Source organism: Stegostoma tigrinum, chromosome 11, assembly GCF_030684315.1.
Source record: "Stegostoma tigrinum isolate sSteTig4 chromosome 11, sSteTig4.hap1, whole genome shotgun sequence".
NCBI lineage: Eukaryota > Metazoa > Chordata > Chondrichthyes > Orectolobiformes > Stegostomatidae > Stegostoma > Stegostoma tigrinum.
The window spans coordinates 50,414,096-50,432,712 of NC_081364.1; the positions used below are offsets into that span (position 1 = coordinate 50,414,096).

The 18,617-nt window shown below is 40.1% G+C and overlaps 1 protein-coding gene across 5 annotated transcripts in view; it reads left to right on the forward strand.

Moving 5' to 3' along the window:
* The window catches only part of fhit (fragile histidine triad diadenosine triphosphatase), a 985,246-nt gene that overhangs the window by 117,308 nt on the left and 849,321 nt on the right, over positions 1-18,617 (forward strand). For 2 of the 5 annotated variants that reach the window (XM_059649946.1, XM_059649947.1), the window contains exon 2: positions 15,418-15,486. The exons of 1 other annotated variant lie outside the window; for it this stretch is intronic. The gene's annotated coding sequence lies outside the window, so the exon portion shown is untranslated. The remainder of the gene's footprint in view (positions 1-15,417; positions 15,487-18,617) is intronic. 2 more of the 5 variants (XM_048547336.2, XM_048547335.2) reach the window with 1 other exon arrangement.

Genomic DNA, 18,617 nt, shown 5'->3' on the forward strand with positions numbered 1-18,617 from the left:
GGAAAGTCAAGTAGACAGCATTTCAGCACACCCTCCCTTCCCCCGGAATAAATAAACTATTTTTCATCTTGAAAGTCAGATTATTTCAACCTTAAGTACAATCATTTTGCTCTCTGTAATCCAAAATTGAAAGATGTATTATCCATGATAGTTGCAGTTCTCGATCTCTCATGATAATGCTGTTGACATCTGTCAAGGTCCTGATAGTGCATCTTTCTATTCTCTACTGACATTATTGAAATGTGAATATTGCGGAGGAGTGAAATGTAGATCACATTTGATTAAAGTACTTATTCATATTCCTACTTTTCAGACAAAGCATCTTTGTCTTAGATCATTTTCAGGCTACGCATCAAAATTTTCAAGCATTTGTAGTTTATCGGATCAAAGGAGCAGGAATCAACCATTCAGCCCATTGATCCTGCTTTGCCATTCACTACAATCATAGTTAATCACCCATTTCAATGCTTTTTTTCTCATGCTATTCCTTCATGTTATTGACATATAGAAAATCTGTTGATATCCACTTTAAAAATACTCAGTAATTGAGCTCATTTGAAATGACTGAATTTGTAGTCAATTTTCATGACATAAAATTCAAAAGATTCACAACACTTAGTTTTTAAAATATCTTTTTGTGGTCCTAAGTAGCTTACTCCTTAATTTGAATTTGCTTTCCATGATACTTCACTAACCTGTATCTACACTGCCTACCCATTAAGTATTTTGAAGGTTTTGACGACATCACCACTTATTTCTCAAAATTGTAGAGAATACAGGTCACGTTTACCCAATCTTTCTTCGTAGAACAGTCATGCTATCTGGGAGCAAGCCCAATGAACCTTTGTTGCACTTCTTTTCCAGCAATCAGACTTGGGAACCAAAATTATAGGCATGTGATAATGGGAACTGCAGATGCTGGAGAATCCAAGATAACAAAGTGTGGAGCTGGATGAACACAGCAGGCCAAGCAGCATCTCAGGAGCACAAATGCTGACATTTCGGGCCTAGACCCTTTATCAGAGAGGGGGATGGGGAGAGGGAACTGGAATAAATAGGGAGAGAGAGGGGGAGGCGGGCTGAAGATGGGGAGAAAACAAGATAGGTAGAGAGGAGAGTATAGGTGGGGCAGTAGGGAGGGGATAGGTCAGTCCAGGGAAGACGGACATGTCAAGGAGGCAGGATGAGGTGGTAGGTAGGAAACGGAGGTGCGGCTTGAGGTGGGAGGAAGGGATGGGTGAGAGGAAGAACAGGTTAGGGAAGCAGAGACAGGCTGGGCTGGTTTTGGGAGGCAGTGGGGGGAAGGGAAGATTTTTGAAGCTTGTGAAGTCCACATTGATATCATTGAGCTGCAGGGTTCTCAAGCAGAATATGAGTTGCTGTTCCTGCAACCTTCGGGTGGCATCATTGTGGCACTGCAGGAGGCCCATGATGGACATGTCGTCTGAGGAATGGGAGGGGGAGTTGAAATGGTTCGCGACTGGGAGGTGCAGTTGTTTGTTGCGAACCGAGCGGAAGTGTTCTGCAAAGCGGTCCCCAAGCCTCTGCTTGGTTTCCCCAATGTAGAGGAAGCCACACCGGGTGCAATGGATACATTATACCACATTGGCAGATGTGCAGGTGAAGAACTGCTTGATATGGAATGTCATCTTGAGGCCTGGGATGGGGGTGAGGGAGGATGTGTGGGGGCATGTGTAGCACTTCCTGTGGTTGCAGGGGAAGATGCCAGGTGTGGTGGGGTTGGAGGGGAGTGTGGAGTGGACAAGGGAGTCGCGGAGAGAGTGGTGTCTCCGGAAGGCAGACACGGTGGGAACCCTGCAGCCCAATGGTATCAATGTGGACTTCACAAACTTCAAAATCTCCCCTTCCCCCACTGCATCCCAAAACCAGCCCAGCTTGTCCCCTCCCTCCACTGCATCCCAAAACCAGCCCAGCCTGTCTCTGCTTCCCTAACCTGTTCTTCCTCTCACCCATCCCTTCCTCCCACCTCAAGCCGCACCTCCATTTCCTACCTACCACCTCATCCTGGCTCCTTGACCTATCCATCTTCCCTGGACTGACCTATCCCCTCCCTACCTCCTCACCTATACTCTCCTCTCTACCTATCTTCTTTTCTTTCCATCTTCGGTCCGCCTCCCCCTCTCTCCCTATTTATTCTAGTTCCATCTCCCCATCCCCCTCTCTGATGAAGGGTCTAGGCCCGAAATGTCAGCTCTTGTGCTCCTGATATGCTGCTTGGCCTGCTGTGTTCATCCAGCTCCACACTTTGTTGCCCAAAATTATAGGCAGTTCTCCAAGTTCAGTCTACCCAAGGTTCTATACAATTAAAACAAGAGTTTGGCACTTTTGCATTCAAATCATTTTGCAATAAAACCTAACATATCATCAGCCTTCCTAATTGCTTGTTGTACCTGTATGTTAACTTTAAGTGTCTTACTGATGAGTATATCCAGGTCTCTTTGTACATTTACACTCTCATCTCTTTTCCCATTTCAGAAATACTCTGCACATCTTTTTCTCCTACCAAAGTGGGTAGCCCTCACAATTTTCCACATTATAGCCCATGTCCCATGTTCTCGACTACTTAATAAATCTTTCCAAATTCTCTTGTAGCCACTTTGCATCTTCCTGATAGTACGTATTCCCACCTTTTCCTTAATATTGTTGTCATGGTAACAGGTCTATAAATCCTAGCTTTCTTTCTCCATCACTCATAAATAGTGGGATGATGTGCTGCCTTCCAATTATACGAACTATTCTAGAATCTTTAGAATTGTGGAAGATAAATACCAATGGATTCACTATCTCCATAGCTACCTCCTTGAACACTCTAGTATCAGTACAGTATCAGGTTCAGGAGAATTATCACACTTCAATCCTATAATTTTCTCCACAGAATCTTCTTGCTAAGATTAAATTTCTTCAATTTCTCATTCTAACTGTCACTTGAATATCTAATTTTGGGAGATACCTTGTATCTTCTTTAGTGAAGACAGACATAAAATGAATATTTAGTTCCTCTGTCACTTCTTTTTTCCCCAATTATAAATTCTCATGACTCAGCCTACAGTGGACCTACATTTGTCTTAGCCAAATGTTTCCTTTTTGTGACTTTTTGGAAGTTTTTGCAGTTTATGTTTCCATTTTTTCATTAGTCTACATTCATACTTTATTCTGCTTCTTTGTCAGTTTCTTAGTCCGTCTTCACTGTATTCTAAACTCCTCCTAATCACCAGATTTACAACTATTTCCAGCAATTTTATATATTTTTTTGAAATCCCAGACAATCCTTAAACTTTTTTATGACTATACATATGGATAATGTTTCGCCAAACAATGTTTTTAGTGGAAGACAAAATTTCTTTAGGAACCACTTTTGGGCCACTGCAGCATCCTCTACTGTAAATATGGCTGAATTCTGTAGTCAGCAAGTTTACAATGACGGGACAGTAAATGCCCTGATAAAATGCCAGCCCAGATCTTTTTGAAATATAGTAGAATTCTTGAAACCACGTTGTTGCTTTGTGAAGGAAGCATCAACAATTCTGCACTGTGCTTGAAATGGCATTTCAGTTTGGGACAGATTTAATGATTTTTCTAAATCTGCTATTCCCCTCTCTCTGAAAATTCTCATTCTCTACCAACTGTCTCACTACCAAGGTGATCATGGGCGATCCTCACTGCTTTCCTTGGAGCGTCTTTGCATTGATTGAATTGTTGTTCTCTGTGATGCCATCTCAACTTACTTCTCTTCTTCTGAGCTCACTGCCTCCTATGTTTCCTTAATTTCTCCTTCCATATAAACTGCCCCAGTCATTAGAAAGTCATTATATCTATGTATATTTGCACGCATTTGTCTAAATGATAAAGTATGCTGCTCAAAACATTGAGGCCTATCAGTTATTTGAAGAACTCTTTTAAGATTACAACCATTCCTTTCAGCAAAAAGATTTTGCATGATTAACCAAAATTTTTTCTTCCTCTATGTCTCACCATGAAAACCTTACAACAGTTTTGACCCCAGTCATTTTCACAGCAATTTATCTGGTTTTGTCATGACGTATCACCTAACTGCCCTCAGTGTCAATCACATAAAGTAATCTTTGATCACTTCCTGGTAGTGTTTTCCAATTTCTCCTCTTCCTTACATGCCCTCCTGGGGAAAGAAATTCCCCAAATTAATTTAGAACTACAATTATTGCAGATGAAGTGCATCCCTCCAGCTGTTCTGCAGTTAGATGTCCACATTGATGACGCTGTTTTGAGTGATGTTCTCTGAAAGTAATGGGACCTTTTCAATTTTGTGACAAAACTGTGGCTTTAAGAGCTGCAATTTGTCCTGGTTTTGTTTAAGAGAGGGATTGAACAAGCAGTACTAAGCAGTCTGTGGTAATGTAAACAGCTTGTGAGGTCTTGTTTATTTTTTGAAAATTTGGAACAATCAATGTAGCCTTCATGGGTGTAGCCAGCTCTCAGAGACCAGGATTTCTATAGGTTTTTTTTGTAGTTTTTTTAGATTTAGCTTTAAGCCATTGCTGTTGGAGTTTCAACAGAGTTGGAAGCTGCAGTAAATGTCTCTTGGCTGCTGTTCCCTGAGTTTTCACTTGATTTTTTTTCTGTATCTCTGCTGCTGGGTTGCATGTGGGACAATCTGTTTTCTGACTTTGCATTTTTGCCAAGGGGCATGTTTGTGGGATGTTACTGTATTGGAACAGTTAATTAGTAATAGTTACTGTTTTTAGTATTCTGTTAAGTTTTCCCATACAGTTAAGTTATTCTAAGTTCTTCTTTTGTTATATTTTAACTCCTAGCGATTGAATAAATTGTGTTTTACTAAGCGTTAAGTAGTTTGATCAGTTGAATTTGTATCTCAAACGCAGAACTTCACATATGCCTTTAAAATATGAGTGTGTGAAGGTCCAGGCGACCTTAAAATATTTTGAGGGGGTCTGGTCTGGTCCACAACAATATATTCCAGAGACACTCCTTCATCGTAGATAGAAGATGGAATATGAGGCTGATAAACTGGTAGCTCTTCAAAAGAGCCAGCACAAATGTGATGGACTGAATAACCCACTGATGGGTTATTCTATGAACAGAAGCCTAATAAATTCAAAGATGGAACCAATCTCTGAATGAGCATTTGTACTTCACTTTTGTACTTAGAATTGTTTCTAAACTAATTGAGCATTTTACACAAACTCTTTCAAACATTCTTTAACTTCGTTATATAGTAAAGCTCTGCAAAACCATTTGATGCTTTTACATCATAATGAAGAGAAAACTGCTCCTTTGTGCTTGAGAACCAAAAATTCAACAGACAGTATCTAGGAATTTACTATTCTGATAAAATATGACCAACGGTATTTAAGTTTCTCTACTTTAAAATGCAAAAAGCAGTACTTGGATTCAAACAGTGTCATTCATACCTCAAAATGCTTTTCATCATGGTGAATTTTTTATAGTATAACCACTGTTATAATGCAGTAAATATACCTTTTCACTGTTAAGGAGTGAAATCCACAACCTCTACATACAAACTGGAGATCCCAGCATATTTTATGCTGGTAGAGAGGCAATGGCCTAGTGGTATTATTGCTGGACTGTTAATCCAGCGACCCAGATAGTGTTCTGGGGACCCAAGTTCAAATCCCGCTAAGGAAAATGGTGGAATTTGAATTTCGTAAAAATATCTGGAATTAGAAATCTAATGAGGACCAAGAATCCATTATTGATTGTTGGGAAAACATCTTGTACACTAATGCCGTTTAGGGAAGGAAACTGCTATCCTTACCTCGTCTAGCCTATGTGTGACTCCAGACCCACAACAATGCAGTTGACTCTGAACTGCCCTCTAGGCAATTAGGGATGTGCAATAAATGCTGGCCAAGCCAGTGACACCCTCTTCCCATTAATGAAAAAAAATCGTATTTGTTGTTCATGTGAATCTTTGCTAATAAATTGACTTCAGCTTTGCAGAGAAGCAGAAATGGTGTTGTACAAAAATTTTTACGTATCCAACAGGTAAAATGTTGTGAGGTATAATTGCAAATCTTTTATTAGGAAATTGTAACTGGAAATCTGTCTTGGAGTGGCAATTATATGATTGTTTGAGAATGCTGATATGTTATGATTGTTGATCCAACAATAGTTTGTTTTAGTAACTTTGAAGAAGAAACTAAATATTAAAAGAACAGTATTTCCTATACAAATAATTCCATACAGCCTAGAAAACACACAAACTCTGGAAGGAGAGAATTTGTACTGACATTTTTATGATAATTACTAGTTCAATGATAATACTAACTCACCTCTCATGATTCAGTAGGCTGTTCAATTAGTGGAATACTTAGTTCATAAGACTTTTGCTAGAGAGTGAATTATAAATGCCATTCTTACATTATTTGTCACTTAACTAAATACAAATCACAATCATTTCTATTTTGTAGCTGTCGGATGGAGCACGTTTTGCAACAAATCACTTGCTTTAAAATTTTCTCTCTGGGATTTAACTCTCTGTATGCCACAAAATGCATGTAATGATCATTTATTTAACATGCTTTGTGAAACAATTAAACTGTCTTCATCAGTATTTAAATCCAGCAAATACAGCAGTATTTAAGTAGGCTTTAATATATACAAGAAGTTGGTCTTTAATATGTACAAGAACAATTATTTGGTCCACCGGTTTGTTGGAAGCCACTTAGTAACTACTTTAAATGGATTAATGAGCGTCTTTCAGGTCATTAAAACTGCAAACAAGATTTCAGTCTCAAATGTTAAAATGAGATGCCATGCTTAAGTTAAATTTAAATTGTGCAAAATCTATCATTTCTCATGTCTTAAGATGTTCCTACTACTGGAAGAATGTAGTTCTTCAGTCATAATCTTTGTGTTCAGCTTTTTTATTTGACAGTTAGGAGTTTTCTTGTACTTATTGCAAATGGATTCAGAAATTGGGTTTTAAAAATTTTCATTTTGTCTCTGCTAAACATATTGTCTGCATTAGAAAGTAAAGTGTTCAAAGACTCCCTGAGATTAATAAGAACAAAGATTGAAGGACCCAGGATTTAACAGGGCAGCAATGGATTCTGTTGACCATTCCCAAAGCTGGAGGCAACCTTACCTCTAAGCTTGTAATCAGGACTGAATTTTATATTGATCATGCAATTAATTTATTTTAAAACTGGATAGCTAAGCAAGAAACCATAGGCAAGTAATTTTATTGAATCCCACATTCGTTTACACAATACAATATTGCATATTTCTGCCTTTTTCACAACAGCACCCAGTGTCATAGCAGTTGCTCTTTCTCAGTACTTTTTAGACTGACCTATGGTGATATATCTCCACGTCAGGTGGAACTCTTATTAGGACCTTTTGCCCGGAGGTAAGGACATTTAAGATTATTTTTCAAACTATACATCATTTGCATACTTTTGAATCAATGTTAATTCAAGAAAGATGGCATTCTGACACAGTCATGGTGGATCAGTCAGTCTTGAGGGCAGTGGGGACTTGCTGCCGGATTGCCCGTCTCTGCTGGGTATCCCCTCATGATCTGCTTTTTTATTTGCTCGTGACAGGAGGGCATTGCTGTCTCGGCCAGTTTTTATTGCTATCCTCAATTCACTTTGAGAATATGGCATTGGGTTGCCGCCTTGATGCAATGCAGTTCTTGTGATAAATGGATATTCATAATACAGTTCACGAAGGAGTTCCAGAGTCTAGACCCAGAAACAGTGAAGGCTCAGAGATTTAGCTCTAGGTCAGGATGGTGTGAGGCTTGGGGTGGGGGTGGGTACTTGCAGCTGGTGGTGTTCTCATGTATTTGTTGCCCTTGTCGTTCTAGTTGGTAGAGCTACAGGTTTAGAAGGTGATGATGAACGAGGCTTGATGAGTTACTACAGTCCATCTTTTAAATGGCAAGCACTGCTGCTACTGTGCGTCAGTGGTCAATGGGATGAATGTTAAATGTGGTGGATGGGGTGCCAATCTAAGGAGCTTCTTTGTCCTGCATTACATCAAGCTTCTTGAGATTTCTTCAAGATGTACAGATCCATGTAAGTGGAGAGTATTCCGTTACCTGCTTGGCCTGTATGTTTTAGATTATGACAGGTGTTAGGGAGATTGGCGTTAATTTAGCCAGAATAGACTTCCCAGCCTTTACCTTTTTCTTGTAGCTGCAGTATTTACATGGCTGGTCCATTTCTAGAATTTTAGAAGAGTTTGATAAAATCCACAGCAGGGTTTGGCTAGCAAAATTAAGGCACATGCGATAGGAGTTACCAGACTGGCATGGATTAAGGCTTAGCTAACAAACCAAAGACAGGGAATAAGAATAAATGGGTCACTTGCGTTGGCAGGCTGATTTAGTGAGGTACCATAAGAATCAGTACATGGAGAGCCAACAATTAACAATATATATTAAGGTTTTGGATGTAGGGCCAAAATGCAGTATTTCTACATTTGCAGATGATTCAGAGCTAAGCAGGAACGTGCACTGTGAAGATGTCAAGTGGTTTGAGGAGGATTCATCAACTTCACCAGACCAGGAAATGGCATTGATGACAATAATCTCTGGTTTCTTGCATCCCCTCTGTGTCCTGAAGGGAGCTTTTAGCTGTGACTGCTTCATGTGGAGTCTGCATGACAACTGCTGCAGCTCCTAGGCTTGGTGGCACAGTACAGCTGGATATTCATAGCATTGCAGTTTAAGCAATGATAACACCAATGAAACTGTATAGGGAATGTCAGAAACAAAATTAGTGTGAGAAGCCAGCATTTGTATCAGGCTCAGCCAGATAATCAGAGACGCCCCACCTTCCCCCAACATTCTTGTGCCTTTCTTCCATGGACTCCTTGCCGATGCCAACAATATGAGCATGCACATGTTCTGCTCCCAACTCTTTTCGTTTAAATCTTAATGTCCCAAAAATTATCCCAGTCATGGCCCCACAGCTTGATCCTATCAACCTATATGCTGCCTTCTCCTTCCTAAGGTGAGCATCGATGACCTCTCTCTCCATGATATCCTATCACCAAACCATTAATGTCTCCTGTCCTGAAAGCAGGTGAATTTATAGAATTTGCACATGATCACCTAATAATCTCTAATCAGCTGGTACCAAAATTTAGTCCACTTGTTCTGCTCTGTGACTGACTTTCTACTGCAATAAATTCCCTTGAGGGTTAGGTTAGGAGGTTCAGAAGTCAGTTTAATTGTATAAAGGACTAAACAAAAGATGGTAATTCTGTAATGATTAGAGGTGTGTATAACAATGAGTGGATGTTTGCTGAGTGAACTGGAGAATTAAAGTTGATGTCAATTGTTATCTGTAAGTACTGTTTTTAAAAAAAAGTGTGCCTCTGTATGTAGAGTTGAACCTAATATACCAAAATGCAGATGTTAAGTAACATTTCAAACTTTAAACATTAATTATTTCCAGATGCACACAGTTCTAAGTGTTCCCAATTCCAGTTGCCACGACATTGTTAGAAATGTGATTTCTCTAATTCTGCAAATGCTAATTATTGTTGTTTTATTAAGTGGAGTAAAAATCTTGAAATGTCTTTTATTTTATGCAGTACAAGTAGTGGTCCTTTCTTCACACAAATATCTGCTTTTACAATGATCTCTTGTTGCTGCTTGTGGCTTCAGGAAAATATTGAATGTTTCATCAGGATTACTGCTGTGAATTGTAAGATTCAATGAAAGACTCCTGCTCATTACCAAAACAAATCTGAAAGCTGCCATGCAGGGTCGGGTATAATGAATGTCAAGGTTGAGGTCTAGAATCAGAGTGAGGTTTGTTCTGATAGTGAGTATAGATATCGGGAGACTATTCTAATTTCTTCCTTTTGTAAATTAGCCAAAATTTAATCCAGGAGAAGAGTACAATTAGACCCAAGAATCTGGTATACTTCGAGATGAAGCTGGGTGGCTGCATGGGTTTGTTATGTCAAGGTTTGTAGAACCCACTTCTGCATATTGTGCATTCAGTAGCTCATGAAGAAATGATAGACAGAAATGCAGTACTGATTTGGAAAAATTGGACAAATACATGAAGGCATTAATTACATAGCTACGAAGAGAAAGCAAGGAAGTGGGATGAATTGGAAAGCTTCTGAAAGAAGCTGTCAAAGATCTGTTGAGTGAAATGGAATCTGTGCTTAAGGATTTTATGAAAAGTGAACACCAGCTGTGTCAAACTCATTTATTGGAGAATAACACAAACCAACTTTTCAGTCAGCCCTAAGTATACTCACGTGTTGCAGAGGCTGGATATTATTTGTATTTAAGTGTAATCTTAGACTGCGTCAAAACCAAGCACCTCTTCAGTAGGAACATAAAATTGCCAGGCAAACCACTGCTCTTTCACACATCTGAGAAAAGATACACAATCTTATTTTTTGCCTCTTGGCTGTGCAAATATTCGTGGCACAGGATGTTTAAAATAGTTGAGAGGGAGAAATAAGGAATTAATTATCTTAACCAGAATAAAATATTGATTATTTTTTAACTGTCTTTTCTAAGTAAGCACCACAGGGCATACTTAAACAACTTAGTACAATTTGAGAAAATACATATTGAAGTGGTAATCAAGCAATATCACTTTATTTTGAATAATTTAATTGCACAGCCATAAAAGAAATGAGATATATCTGTGAAACTGGCTAATTAATGTTTGAATCGTTTTTTCTATGCATTGCAAAGTGTCTTTTAGACAAAAACTGTCCTTGTATTATTGGATCCTGCAGGTGATGTGCCATTTGGAAGCAAGCCATACATGTTATTGTAAGCAGTTTGCTAAATATTTTTCTTTCATTTTTCAATGATATCTTTCAGCAGTCCTATATGTACTTTCTGGTAACTAGTTTAGCTTCTTTGTCAAACTTTTCTGGATCTCTCAACCCCACCACTGATAGCAATATAAACATGCATCAAGGCATTAAACTTCTACTGGAATATTGTAGGCGGTTTAAATGTTAAAATTTCTCAACTTGGAGGATCTTTTCCTGGAATAATGGAAGGCTTGTGTGCATGCATTTTTTTTCAAAAACATTTGCTCCCTGCCATCAGTTAATCTTTAGCAGTTTGACCAGCTGCGCTGTGATGTCGCCAACTTGCATAATGCAACATAACTTGGATGCCCAGTCTGAATTTCCAGAAATGGTGCTGCTTTAAATGGATTTATTGTCTTTGGCATGAAATTTGTAGTTTGATCTTTTGTATGATTTGTCTGAGGCTTAAACAAAATTGCTTGCTGCTATAAATGTATTAAAAAATGTTGGCTAATGCACTGCAATTATCTCATGAACCACGTGCATGCGTACTAATAACGGACACTTGTAGGATTTCATCTCGCTACTTAAAAAAAGATACTGAAATTGTGAGCTTGGTTTTGTTTTAAAAAGTTTTTAATACTGTGCATATAAAAAGAAACTGAACAAAGTTGAGAATGTTGCAAACATTAGAATTCAGTGTGATACAAGCCTTATAATTTAGAGTTTAAGTACCAATGCAAAAGGACTGATGTCTTCCTTTCGTTTTCAGAGAACAAATAGCATTAGTCGAACTATACGGGTTCAAAGCTAAGCTAGAAACTCAAAATTAACTCAGAATTTTGTAAAACCAAACTGCTCAGTGAAAATTCCCCCACCGCACCCCACAACCAGCCCAGTTCGTCCCCTCCCCCTACTGCATCACACAACCAGCCTAGCTCATCCCCTCCCCCCACTGCATCCCAAAACCAGCCCAGCCTGTCTCTGCCTCCCTAACCTGTTCTTCCTCTCACCGATCCCTTCCTCCCACCTCAAGCCGCACCTCCATTTCCTAGCTACTAACCTCATCCCACCTCCTTGACCTGTCCGTCTTCCCTGGACTGACCTATCCCCTCCCTACCTCCCCACCTATACTCTCCTCTCCACCTATCTTCTTTTCTCTCCATCTTCGGTCCACCTCCCCCTCTCTCTCCCTATTTATTCCAGAACCCTCTCCCCATCGCTCTCTCTGATGAAGGGTCTAGGCCCGAAACGTCAGTTTTTGTGCTCCTGAGATGCTGCTTTGCCTGCTGTGTTCATCCAGCTTCACACTTTGTTATCTTGGATTCTCCAGCATCTGCAGTTCCCATTATCTCAGTCTAAACAAGTTTTGATTAACTGCAGGATTTTGCAGTCACCTGCCCTTTGATACAGAGAAAATGGGAACTGCAGATGCTGGAGAATCTGATGAAGGGTCTATGCCTGAAACGTCAGCTTTTGTGCTCCTGAGATGCTGCTTGGCCTGCTGTGTTCATCCAGCTTCACACTTTGTTATCTTGCTCTTTTATACACAGTGAATTAGGTCACTGATCCAGGAGGTCTGTCTAACCTAGCTTTAGTTTAATAACAAGCCTTCACAAACCTTTACATACCATTGAAATGCAAAATATGTCATTATTTTAAAATTCAAACTCTGAAATGATATTTTATTCATTCAAATTTTACAGCTTTCTTCACATAGTTTGCAACTTCATTTATTTTAGTTCTTTATCTCTTGCATAAGATTATTCTTTAATCATTTTATTCATTTGGTTGTGCTTCAGTTTGAAGGATTATTGGCTGTTTTCCATCTTGACTTTCAAAAATGTCAGGCATATTTATTCACTCATTCCTTAACCAGCTTTTTTTTTAGTTTTGTTCGTGGGCTGGCAGGTTAAGCATGCATTGCCAATTCTTAATTTCTCTTGGGAAAATGGCGTTAAGCTACCTTCTGGAACTGTTGCATTTTGTGTAATGAAGGTTTTCATTTATTCATTCACAGGATGAAAGTGTCACTGGCTAGGCCAGCATTTATTGCCCATCCCTAATTGCCCAGAGGGCATTTAGAATCAACAACATTGCTTTGGAGCTAAAACAAAAATGAAGACGCTGGAAAAGTTCAGCAGGTCTGGCAGCAACTGTGAAGAAAAAAAAAATCGAAGTTAACGTTTCAGGTCTGGTGACCCTTCCTCAGAAAAGTTACAGCATCTGCAGTTCTTTCAGTTTTTATTTGCTGTGGATCTAGTAGGCTAGACCAGATAGGTCTTTCCAACAATCAGCAATGATTGTTCTAGATTTTCATTGAATTCAAATTCTACCATCTGCATGGTGGGATTTGAACCCAGGTCCCCAGATCATTATAATAAAGTGTGTAGCTGGATGAACACAGCAAGCCAAGCAACATCTCAGGAGCACAAAAGCTGATGTTTTGGGCCTAGACCCTGTCTGATGAAAGGTCTAGGCCCGAAACGTCAGCTTTTGTGCTCCTGAGATGCTGCTTGGCCTGCTGTGTTCATCCAGCTTCACACTTTGTTACCTTGGATTCTCCAGCATCTGCAGTTCCCATTGTCTCTCCCCAGATCATTAGTTGGGTCTCCAGACTAATAGCCCAGTGATACTACCACTGGGCCATCGCCTCCTGATTTAAGGAGTACCCACATTACTGGTAAGTTGCAGGACTTTAACCAGCAACACCAAAGGGACAGCAATTTATTTCTAAATTAGAGCAATATGCTACTTTCAGGTGGTGGTGTTCCGATACAACAGTTGCCCATGTGCTTCTAGAAGGTGGAAGCCATAGGTTACTGCTGTTGCCATTGAGGAGTAAACGCAGCAGCCCCATGTACCAGTGTTGGAGGGAGTGAACTTGTGAAATAGTGAATGGGATGCTGATCAAGCAGGCTGCGCTCTGGAATGGTGTGGAGTTTCTTGAGTTGTGTTGGAGCTAAGTTTGTTCGGATATTAGGGAAGTCTGCCATTCCATCAGACCTTGTAGCTGGTGAATAGGCTTTGGAGAATTAACTGAGAAGTGAGCACTCCCACAAAATGCCCATTCTTGAACCTGATAATATTAGACAACAAAGAAAGACAGAAGCGGTGAACTGATACTTTATGCTGGCATCACTGTAGCAGTCAAAAAGGTCCCAAGAATACTTGAAAATCAAGAGGAAAATCAGATGTAGGAAATTAAAACAGCCATATTCATCAGAGAAAGCTTCTGGAAAAGCTATTAGAAGTGAAGAATGGCAGGTCCCTGGCAAGGTAACCTATATCTTAGCACCTTACAAAGGTTGCTCCAGCAATAGTAGCTACATTGTTTGTGATCTTTCAAAATTGCCCAGATTCTAGAAGAGTCCCAGTGGGTCAGAAAATTGCAAATGTGACACCTCTAACCAAAAAAGGAGAGAGATAGAAAGCAGAAATGATACAGTTGTTAGCTTAACATCTGTTATTAGCAAAGTACTGGAATACAATTTGAAGTAGCCAGAATCATTGTGGTTTTGTGAGATGGAAATCATGCTGACTCATTTATTTACATTTTTGAGGAACAGGGTGACTATCGTTAGCTGTGTGTATTTGAATTTCTGAGAGACATTTCATAAAATGCCACATCAAATTTAGCTTCACAAAATTAGAGTTGTGATAGGTGGTAACTTATTAGCATGCATAGCAGATTGGTTAGCAAATAGGAAGCAGAAGGAAGGGACATATTCGTCATTTTGAATTAACAAGCCCCAAGTAATGGAGTGCAATGGGGATTAGTGCTGGTGTCTCAAACACTTGCAATTTGCCTCCTTAATAATGTCTTTGAAGGGACTGGCACATGCATCACAAAATGCTATTTTAGAATGCACAGGAATGTTGATACTTATTGCAAGGGGAGTGAAATATAAAAGGAAGAAATGTTGCTTAGCTGTGCGGGCCCTCAGCGAGGTCACATTTGGAGTGTTGACAGTGTTGATTCTGTGAGAGTGCTTCCCTTTGTCTAAACTGGCATGATTGAGATGGAGAGAAACTATTGCTCCACGTCCTTCTCGACATGTCTGCAACCTTTGGCAGAGTTGACCACATTGGTACAAAAGTGTTATTGATGTTGAAAGGCATTGTCCAGGAGCATGAAACTGTACTGGCCTGAGCAATCTAACTATAACCAGAAAATAACCTGTAGTGTCTTCTCTTCCTAGATGCCTTCACCTATTCAATGTACTTTATTCCTTTAAGATGTTCTTTAAAAGCAAATATTTGATTAAATTTTCATTCATCTGCTCTTTTAACTTTGTATGCGGCATTTTTAAAAAATATTTTCATGTAGCATCTTAGGATGTTTTATTAGGCTAAAAGTATGATGCAGGATGTTGTCATTTTTTAGTGGGAGATAAAGGCGCCTATTCCATGTCTTGAGGAACTCTGCAGCATGTCCTGGGATTCCATAAATGCACCTTTTGAGATATGCATCACACAGCCAGCAGACGGTTTCTCCCTCTGCTGAGTTCTGATTGACCTCAATTTGCTCGGGATCCTTAATGTCACATTGAATCAGAGAGGTCTTGTCTTGAGGGTGAGTGCATTAACATTCGCTTCACTTCTGGAATTAATTTTTTTTTTTATTTTTAGGTAAAGAGAGCACAGAGATCTGAAGCTGAGTGGTCCTAATAGAACCGAGACCGAGCAGGTTATTGGTGAGTAAGTATTGCCTGATAGCCATCGACTAAACCATCCATTACTTGTATGATTGAGAGTAGCTTGCTGGAGTGGTTATTCACTGGATTACATTTTTTTCAAGTCAAGAAATATTGGGTAGTTTTGTACAGTGCTGCATAGATGCTGATATATTAACTGGAGCAGCTTCGTTGGAGATGAGACTAGTTCTGAAACTCAAATCACTAGTTCCACTTGGCAATTTCTTGTTACAGAGAGTGAAGCAAATTAGCTGAAGATTGACTTCTATGAAGGTAGGGATCTCCGGGGGGTATTCTCAGCATCATATATTTTGCACTTCAGGCTGATGTTGGGGAATGTTCAGAAGAATTTCCTCCTTCTGTTGCTTGTTTGATTCACCATTCATGACTGTGGCAGGATCACTTAGCTCTGTCTATAGTTTGCTGCTTCTGCTGTTTGACACAACATATAATCCTGAGTTGTAAATTCATCTGGTGGGACCAGTAAAAAGATCAATTTTTGCTTAGGTTTCTGTTCGTTCGTCAGTTTTTCTCTCATGCCAATATGTTACCCCTATGGATGTGAGTTTGCTCGCTGAGTTGGAAGGTTAGTTTTCAGACGTTTCGTCACCATTCTAGGTAACATCATCAGTGAGCCTCCGACAAAGCGCTGGTGTTATGTCCCGCTTTCTATTTATCTGGTTAGGTTTCCTTGGGTTGGTGATGTCATTTCCTGTTCTTTTTCTCGGGGATGGTAGATTGGCTCCAAATCAATGTGATTTGTTTGTTGATGGAGTTCCGGTTGGAATGTCATGCTTCTAGGAATTCTCGTGCATGTCTCTGTTTGGCTTGTCCTAGGGTGGATGTGTTGTCCCAATCAAAGTGGTGTCCTTCCTTATCTGTCTGTAAGGATACGAGTGATAGTGGGTCATGTCGTTTTGTGGCTAGTTGATGTTCATGTATCCTGGTGGCTAGCTTTCTGCCAGTTTGTCCAATGTAGTGTTTGTCACAGTTCTTGCAAGGTATTTTGTAGATGACGTTCGTTTTATTTGTTGTCTGTATAGGGTCTTTTAAGTTCATTAGCTGCTGTTTTAGTGTGTTGGTGGGTTTGTGGGCTACCCTGATGCCAAGGGGTCCGAGTAGTCTGGCAGTCATTTCGGACATGTCTTTGATGTAGGGGAGAGTGGTTATGGTTTCTGAGCCCGTTTTGTCTGTTTGTTTGGGTTTGTTGCTGAGAATTCGACAGACTGTGTTCATAACACCAGCGCTTCTTCGGAGGCTCACTGATGATGTTACCTAGAATGGTAACGAAACGTCTGAAAACTAACCTTCCAGCTCAGCGAGCAAACTCACATCCAGAACCTCAACCTGAGCTGCAAATCTTCTCAAAACTCGCCATGTTACCCCTATATCAGCCTTAATTTTTTGCACTAGTACTTGATGTGGCACCTGATCACATGCTTTCTGGAAATGGAGACTGAGGGAATGAAGAAGGAGGGTGGGGTGACAATAGATGAAAACATTGTTATTTTCCACTATTTTGTCCAATGCTTTTGAATGTTGTAGCATTCTCAATATGGAGCAATAACAGTGTCAATCACTCTTCAAAAGAGGATGGGCCAAAACTCATATAATGAAGTGTAGAGATGGATGAACACAACAGGCCCAGCAGCTTCAGAGGAGCAGGAAGGCTGATGTTTCGGGTCTAGGCCCTTCTTCAGAATTTTTTTCTGAAGAAGATCTAGACTCAAAACATCTGATGCTGCTTGACCTGCTGTGGTCGTCCAGCTCTACACCTTATTATCTCAGATTCTCCAGCATCTGCAGTTCTTACTATCTCTGGTCCAAATCTTATGATTTTTGGCTAATTCAGAGTTGCATTGACTCTTTTGGAGGGTCTTGCACTGCAAGGCTTAGTGACTTCCCACACTGGTATCTTACAAAGCTCAACACATTAATTATTTACTTCAGCCCATGGCATCTCTTACACTTGGCTTCTGTCCCATCTTACCTATGCTGTTCCCAGAACAGTTTGCCACTCAGTGGCTACCTATTGAACACTGGTACCCCTTTTGCCATTTCTTCTTTGTAAGGCTGCTGTCCACCCAGAAAAACCCTGTCAGCCTGAGACTTAGCTCCTGACACATGATATAGGGCAAGAGCTCTTCTGGACAAGATGGAGCTGGTGCAAGACTTCCTCTTCCCAGGACTGGCGGTGGAGGCCATAACACTAGACCATGCCAACCTGGCCTAAGTTGCTATCTGGGTTAAAGCTGATTCAGTCATTCTGGAGAAAATCCAGCAATATAGGAAGAAGGTCAACATCCCTTTCCACTCCATCAGGGTAACTATCACTATCTTCTCCTCACCTTTGGCACACACAATCTCTGCTGCTGTACTCATGTCTTGCCAAGGCTCATGCTGTATCGCTCTCACAATTGCCTGTGTCATCTCTCTCACTTGTTGTCACCCACCCTAATCCCTGACAACACTAGCCCCGAATATCCTCTGTGCTGCCTGGTCACTTGTGCGGGACATCTTCCACTAGCACCTGGACTAATACTTGTGCTGTTTTCATCGCTCAAAATACCTGCCTGTCTCCTTTTCTGGGAGGAAATAGCCTATAGGGCAGAAAGATACAAGAATTCATTGCTCATCATTTGGTTCCCCACTGCTTATGAAAAGAGGGTCCCGAATTTGACCACTCCGTATAGGGCCTGGACTCACAAACAGTGAGCTTAATTCACTCGGTGCTCACTCTGGTTTCTTTGTCAAGTTTTCTTGATGTTGGGTATATTCAGTGAGTTTGGTAAGATAGAGGTATGACAATTAATGAGGACTCTTAACTAGGCTTTTAAAAATCAATGAGCATCCCACCGCTGCTTAGTGAGAATCTCACCACACTGTTTGTGAAAAATATAAAAGGTGGAGTGAAATGATTTTGACATCGAGATGGTCTTTACCACATTCTTCACTTAATTCTGCCACACATTTTGACTTAGACCTCTATAAGATTCCACCCCTCATGTTTGTATTGCAGTTTGTTTTTTTTGTCCACTTCTATTGTTGATCTCAGGTGGTCAGCCATCAACAACAAGTTCTTCTTGAGAAATAAATCCTGATTTCATGTAGAAAGCAATTCTCAAATTGGCTAAC